At 36.5% G+C, this 8314-nt stretch overlaps 1 long non-coding RNA gene across 1 annotated transcript; it reads left to right on the forward strand.

Moving 5' to 3' along the window:
- The first annotated feature begins 1722 nt into the window (after nucleotides 1-1722).
- On the forward strand, nucleotides 1723-8079 carry LOC145998533 (uncharacterized). The gene is made up of 3 exons (XR_014443325.1): nucleotides 1723-1812; nucleotides 4327-4474; nucleotides 7928-8079. It is a non-coding gene; the product is annotated as an uncharacterized LOC145998533 (long non-coding RNA).
- The last annotated feature ends 235 nt before the right edge of the window (nucleotides 8080-8314 follow it).

Consider the following 8314-nt stretch of genomic DNA (forward strand, 5'->3'; position numbering starts at 1 on the left):
ATTAATACATCAAAGTCACAGATTTCGGTCAAACGAGAGGCTGCAACAGAGACAGGGAAGGTACAGATAAAGAAGGCTCCCTATGAAAGAACTTTCTAAAGTCTAGAGAATCTTTTAAACACTTGCCGATGCTTACACTTCTGCTCATAAACAAGATGAACGAACGAAGTTGTGAACAAATTAATATATTCTGTCTACATTTTCACTCTTAACCTCGAAACAAATTAGAATAAAAAATAGTTTTACCTAATGTCAAGGGAGCTGGCGGCAGTGCCGGGGGTGGGGGGGCTGAGCCCCGCTGGCCCCTGCTTGGCTACGGGCCTGTTCCTAGTTTAACCTGAATACGCACTTATATCCTGTTGTACAACATTATGCCTCATGAGCAACACGGCGCTGAGAAGGGTATATTATACGAAGATATATAAACCATCAAACGTATTGCAGTAAGCTTGAACAACTACAGGGAACATCGACGCGAAGCGGCATTAAGAGAAATACATGTATACTTTATCTCTGGAGTAGGCAAACGAAAGCAAGTCTCTGCGGAAGTACTAGACGGCTCCACGAATGAATACGTGAGAGGGAACGGGATTGCGTGGAAGGGAAAAGCGACTACTATTACCAGCCTTCGCTGCAGGGTGTCCTGCTTCGCACTCCCCACTCTATTTCCATCCCTTCTCTGGCGCTATGCGCGGTCTTGTTCCAAAGATATTGCGACAGGGTATTTTCAAGCGTGAGCTCGCCCACTGGAGGCGAAGCGGAGCGAAAATCTTCCGTTAAAGAAGTCTGGGAACATTCTGGAGGCGAAAAGTTCAAAACAACCCAAGAGACCATTATGTAGACTGTGGTATCAACTGGCAAGTGCAAGGTATTAATTAACGAGAGGGGTGCCAGAGAATCTCCCTTCCTCCCAAAATAAAAACTTTGACTTGCACACTGGTCAAGAGCTACATTAAATGCGGTTTCTGGAATGGAGATTGTTTGTTACTTGAATAACGTACGCACCGATAAACTTCAGAAGTAACTTTTGCGTAAAGACTTCATTTTAAATTTAGATGAACAGCAGGTGAGATAAAATTAGAATCCGCAAGGCCCTTTCCTTAATCGCGGTGTCCCTTGGCGTTTCTGGTCGGTTTCGTCTCCGCACGTTGCAGCTGGCCCTGAGGAACTCCGTCTGCTATCAATAGGTCGTTGATCATTGTTAAGCACGGTTGCCGACTCCCAGGGGAAATCATTGGAGAGTTATCGCAGATGAAGTCGGCACTGATTGCCCGGAAAAGGTTGAAATGTTCAAGACCCTTCGATTGGAACTCAGCGCAATGAGACTAGGGGGAAACTGGATGTCTGAAAGACAGGGTATCAATCGGAAAATATAGTTGGGTAAGATTCAACGGTGAAAAGAAAGAAAAAGAATGATGATGATAGCCAACTTGCAACGTGGTTGGCCCACACGGAGAGAACAGATTAGTTGCAGGGGCAAAATATATTTTGCTGGAGAAAATTTCTTACGGTTAAACAAAGTTTTGTTACTCCTACAGTGCAACTGTTTACATAAACCATTTGGTTGAGTTCCCTTAACAAAACTATTTGTTTAACCTTATTTCGTTTCACTGAAACATGCATTGTGCACCGTGACAATCTCTTGTTACACTGAAACATATTTGTTGCTTATCGGAAACAAACCTGATGTTTGTACTGGCAAGTGTGACAAAAACAAACATGGCGGATCCCGAAAGAAAGGGAAGGGATCGAAGATCTTCGATTTTATTTTAAAGTTGTGGGGATTTGAAACCGTGATATCTACATTTGCTGGTAAGTGTAACAGTATTGATGTTAAATGTTGTTAAATATGTTAAGTAGGAAGTGTAAATTATAGAAATGTATAAATACAGGCGTATGCAAATTTTGAGGTGGTTTTGTCTTATGCAAATATGTAATATCTGATCATGCTGAATATAAAATACAATATATCACAAGTGGTGCAAGCGTGTTTTACGTTAACATACGCGCAATAGCTCAGTTGATATAGGCTAGCATCTTGACTACCATACGGACAACCTGGGTTCGATCCTCGGGTTAGGTGATCTGGGCCAAGCAGGCATTTCCCCAACAGTTAAGATAATTTGTATAACAATGTACCTTTTGATTGTAAGCTACTGGCGTAGCAGTGCAACGTGTACCGTGTTAGTTTCTATCACATACTGCATCTTGTTACATTATGGGGTTCGTTGTTCCACTGTACTCCCTCGAGAATTGCTTTGTTTTTTTTTAGAACAACAGAGTTCGATGTTTTACGTAATATAAAATTATTTCCAGCATGCGGAAAACACAAATAACGGATATATCTAATCCCAAAATATGGTCAACATAAGTTCTTTTTTCCTCTAAATAGACGAACAAAATTTATATCCCCTGAAAGTACGTACCTTCTACTTCCATTTTCCGGTGTTACTTTTTCGATTACTATTATATTATTGTGCGTAAAAAATGTTTTTCCTGCTACTAAAAGCAATGCATTTCTCCATTCGTTCGCGTCCATGTTGTTTACGCACAGTTGCTGTCATTTGTTTCGGGGTCTTCCTCTCAGCACAAGAGTTTTCCTACCTTGTGTTCCAACGTCAGATGAGGAATGCCTGTTAGGTTAGGTTCCATTAGCATAAATACCATGAAAAATTATTCTTTGGGCTAAGAGAATTAAACCAAGCCAGCCTACAATATAAATGCTTTGTGCGATAAGTGAGACCCTTCGTTTCGCAGAATTCGAGTTTCTTTCATTATTTCAGACGAGGAATGCTTACAAGGTTAGGTTAGGCCTGTTAGGTTGGGTTCCAATAGCATTGACAAATGTTTTTTCCTGCTACTAAGAGCAATGCATTTCTCTATATTCATTCTTGTCCACCACGTTTCTCCTAAGCAGCCCATATTCTGCAGTCTTACTGTTCTGCTTCATGTTAAAGTAACAAGTAACACTTGTACTTTTCTTCACATTAACACATTTCTGCAGGCTATAAGCAAGGGAACAACACAATCCTCATAAAGCATGAAGAATATTTCATTTCCTTGAGAGGGTTAACACATTATTGTGATGAAAAGGTCAAACAGCGTGAAATGAAATTTTTGAAATTTGTATTGCATTTTTATTCTTTCACTCAGCAACATTCCACAAAATAAGTATTTTAATCTTGTGCGCATAAAAATGGTGCATCATGGGTAGTATGTCATAATGTTCCCTGTGCCTACTCGGTTATTTCCAAGTTTTTACCACAAAAATGGTTGCCAGGTGCAAAGTAAATAGTAAGGTGATTAGAAATGTTCTCCCACCTCAGTATTTCCTTTGGTTTTCCTCAAGAAATATTTATTTCTTCAGTTTTGGTTCATATGTGATACAGTTACTTGTTTTGCATGAACATTCAATTTAGTGCTTGTTTGCTTTGATTGTTAGGTTCAGTGTCTCTCTTTATATATGTATAATCTGTGCAAAATCCCTATGCTTAGTATGTTAAGCAGTTAGATCGAATGGCTCTCTTCATAAACTCTATTACGGTAATTTTGTTTATGCTTAGTGCCATTGATTTTACCTACAAAACATTGGCAATGTGTGAAATATAGAAAGTACTTGATGAAATAAAATACTGGTGAAAGTAGTTACTCTGAAAATTTGTTGTGCCCCTTTATTTTGTTGGCCCCCACTCCACCAACATACCACACAAAGGTAAAGTGTTTTAATGGTGGTATCAGAAGATTTTAGAGTACAGAATCATGAAACATATGTTTAAGTAGTTATGGTAGTTAGAATGTATTCTGAAATGGTATGTTTCAAGCACAAAGGGAATGCCATTTCACAATTGTACTTGAAATGTTTAAACATATATATCAAATCATAATAAAATCATGAAGATATATGTGAATTAAATGTAATTGAAAGAGGGAAGACTAAAACTAACTGCTTAACCTACTCATGTGTGAATACTTCTCCCATAATTTGTAGACACACATTGGTAGGCTCAGTCTTGATTAGCCTACCGACAAACTTTCATTCAGAGAAATAATGAAGAATGAATATTGGCAGGAATCAATAGAAATTTGAGCATAGCCTTTTTTTCTTTACTTTTATTCTCATTGAGAAAAATGACAATTTAGAATTTGTTTGTGAATTCTCAAATAAGAACATTGTGTTTTTACATTTTTTTTCACTCGTAATGTTGTTCTCATACCTGTGGTTGATAGTATACATATTTCACTATTATTTATATTGTTATTAAAGTTTAGAAATGTATCAGAGTGGAAAGTATAGTTTAATATTTCCTTTTTTTGTTTATCTTAAAGATGACTAGTGGCCAATAGCAGCGAACCATGAACATTAGAGCATTTTCACAATACCTGCTGGAGCATGAAGAAAAAGGAAATATCAAAAGTGGCAGAATTACACATGAATCATTGGCCTGTGCTACAGCACAAACTGAGATATACATTGGTAAGCATTTGTCTAATTGCTTTATGAATAAATAATTATAACATTTCTAAACTATTAAAAGTGATCAATACTTTGTACAAATTAAACATTTTTTGAGAATAAAGTTTAACAGTAGGAATTGATAACTCACCAGGTAAAAATCCTCTCTGGATATGAGTAGGTTAACTGTGCATGTGTGGGTTTTGTTAAGATTTCTGTAGCATTAAATAGTATATTTTCCTCTTTCAAATGCACGGCGAATATTTCCAATCGTTACAAGGCACTTTATATTTTTCATTGTTGTTTATTTGAAGTGTCTCCTGAGATCAACAAACCTCGTATCAAGTGGTATATCACAGATCATTGTTAAGGTTTTTTTTACTTACTTTATGCACAAATAGGCTAATTGTAACTGGTCCTGCAGTTTAAAGAGAAAGTCAAACTATTGCCATGTGCCTCAAGGCAAATGCAACATGTTAGGCTCACACATGAGTGATGCACACATATATCTTTCCCAAGAGCTTCATTTCCATATTTTGTACTGGTGTATGCAGTATTTTCAATGCTATTTATACGTATTAACAGTATTGGCCAAAGGATATACCGTATTGTGACTGTACTTTTATGATATATTAGTTTCGTAATGTTATGATATTGGCAAGGGGTCCCGAGTTCAATACCTGGTGGAAGCACATAGTGGTTTGGATCCCACCCTAATCTGTAGGTCCAGTCCCGATTAGCATTACTCTGCATTAAGTGGATTAAAAACACCAAATCAATCGATTATCATAATATTGGCGAAATATATTATGTCTATAAAACACATTTATTCACTGATACCTCACAAATTGAATGTATCTCTGGTAATTGTTTAAATATACGATGAGTTAATGAAAATACAAGGAAGCAATTGTGTAGCCCAGAATAGTAAAAGTGCCTCTTTCTACCACCTCACCCTTTTCTGTGTTGCAAATTGAAGATAAACAACCATATGCTCAAGTTGATTGGTGCATGAGGTCAGATTTTGTGGTGCCCTTAAAAGAGCATTTCATAAGATATACAGGCAATATTATAAATATCCTAGTCATTCATCTTGCAGAACTTCACATGAAATAAGATATTTACGTATACCTGTTTTAAAAAATCCTGCTAATGATGTATTGTTAATATCACAACATGGAATGAAAGCACAGATATAGCTATATAGAAATAATATATCTACCTTTTTTCTGTCTTTTGGCTGTTAGTTAAGTTTATTACTTCTGCTTTCATTTTTATCTTTTCTAAATATTAAAGTCTCAAGAAAGCTAGAAAGTTAGAAAAAAAATGAAAATTTTAAATTTTTGCCAGTTGAGGCTAACCTATTTTACTTGCAGTATCAGTTGTGAGTTTAGAGATTCATAATGTCTTAATTTGGAACAAGCTAAAATATTCTACATGGTGTAGCAGTCAAGAGACAGATTTTGGCCATTGCTTCTTTTACTAATTTGTTTTTGCCATACGTTCATATGTGTGTGTGCATACCAGTGACATAATGGTAACACTTGTCTTGTAATTAAGATGTAACAGGTTTGATTTTCAATGGAGACATATTGCACTGTGGTTGACATTCCATTTTAAAACTTTGAGTCCTTCTGAACATAAAATGAAATTAAAACAAACTTTCACGTGTTGGTGCTTCTTATGTATGTACAATATAATTTCATTATAAAGAACACCCATGCTAGGCCAGGATTCCAAACTCTCTAGACCTGGGGTTCTAGCCCACCGTGCCAACCACTCTGTGACAGAGATCAGTGTGCCAAATGTATAGTTTCATGTGATAAAATTGCAAACGAATGTTATAATCAACTGCTTAGAGGTTTTTGGAAATTAAAAACTTTACTACTCTTACTTGTACACCTTTTACATTAGAATGCATATGCACACTCCATTTAATAATGAAAGAAGATTTCATAATTATTGCAGCACATGATGTTCAAAATTTTAACTGGCTGGGAGGAGGAGGTGTTTAGTTGGGCCTGGGAGTCAGCTGGGGAATGCTTTGCAAGAATTTCTGCTAGCTGGGGGATACCCCCATATCTCCCTCTCACTTCAAGACTGTTTTAATGTGACCTGTTGATACCAGAATTACTTGCAATTGCGAGTATTGTTTTAGGAAAAAGACCAGCATATTGATGAAAGTTATGTGAAGGAATTGTACTCCCTGATGACAAGTAATGGCTTGTGCATCCTTGTAATCAAGGTGTTCCAGATTCAATCCCCAATGAAGGCACAGTGTGGATTCAGTCCCAATCTTCATGTCTGGGCATAAAGTGTACTTACACAATTTTTTTTTTTCTGAGAGAAGGCCAATTTGGACACGTTTCAAAAGTTACACAAGCTTAACGTGTTAAATGAGTTATGGTAACTGGCTGTCCCATAAGTTTCATTATGCTGTTCCAAAAGTCTCATTTCGTGCAAGAACGAGATTCACCAAACGTACGAGCCAGGAGGCTGGTTTTGTTTGGTGAGAATCGTCTGCTGCTTACGGAAAACGTGCATGCTGATGGATTCAAACTGCACTAGTTTGGAAAATGTATTATAATTTTAACAGATAGCGATATGAAGCCACATGCACAAGATGAGTATACCTTAACTGTTCTTGGAATGCGATTAAAATGAGTAACAGTGTCCAAAGTAGAGTTTATTTTTGCCATATCGACATTGCTTCCACTGGACTTCATGTGGAAACTTTCTCTAAATCAAAACGCTGCACCTGCGCTTCCGCCTAGAGTGTCCCATAAGTCTGTAAAATAACTGGTTTCACCAGATTCATGAGGCCAGTTATTTTCGTTGAATGCGTTAGTTTCGTTAAGACTTTTGGAACACACCTTATGTTTTATAGACCACTGTGCACTAGGCCAGTACTCTTCATTGCTGGCTGTAGCTGGGTATTAGGCCCTAACATAAATCGTACCAGGTAATAAGAGGTCCAGTGGTTACCAATAAATTTAATTCCAATTTTACTTTTGTCAACAAGCATAGACAGAACAAGCTTTTATTATTTACATTTATGCCATTATTTATTAATATTTCAAAAATCTAGGGTGCAAATGAATGTATAAATTTAAAAAATAGAAAGGGGTTAATTGTTTGGGCAGGATTTCAACTTTTATTAAAAGAGGCTGTTGTCTTACAAAGATTGAGAACCACTGCACTAGGTGGTGAAGATACATCACCACTTGCTTGGAATACTCTGAGTCACTGTGGTCCCTCCCTGACAAGGAGGGAAACTGAAGTTTCTATTTTTTTTAGGGGGTTGGGTGGAAAATATTAATAGTTTTGAACTTCCATAATCCGCAATGCAAGTTGAAGTTGGTCATAAGTGTTTAGAAGTGTCTACTAGAATTTGCAACATTGTTACATAGAATTTTGTAAACTGACCAACCAACCAGCAAACTATATTTTATGTTTGTTTTTTTTTCGTTTTAGATTTCTGGAAACATTCAAAGGCTGAGGGCCAAGAAGAATCTATGCTTTCTTTAAATCAAGTGGTACTCTGACTGCAATTATTTTGAAGTGTTTTTATCATCAATAATGTATCTGTGCTTACAAGCAACTTTTATATGTAATCATTTTTTAATAAGAGCTGTACAATAAATTTCTAATAAATTTGTCTGTGTTAATGTATGTGTTATGTTTGGAAGAAATAATTCCTTGTGTATAGCATTTAGTTTAAATTACTTTTGACAATTCTAGCCATATCATGTAAAATCAAAGTAAACCTCCCTGTGTTCATATATAATTTTGTGTACTTGTGCATTCGAGTAGTATAATGTAGGGTGAAAATCCATATTGGAAATTTCATGCCATTAAAGG

Source organism: Lepisma saccharinum, chromosome 14, assembly GCF_977018435.1.
Source record: "Lepisma saccharinum chromosome 14, izLepSacc3.1, whole genome shotgun sequence".
In the NCBI taxonomy this organism is placed as follows: domain Eukaryota; kingdom Metazoa; phylum Arthropoda; class Insecta; order Zygentoma; family Lepismatidae; genus Lepisma; species Lepisma saccharinum.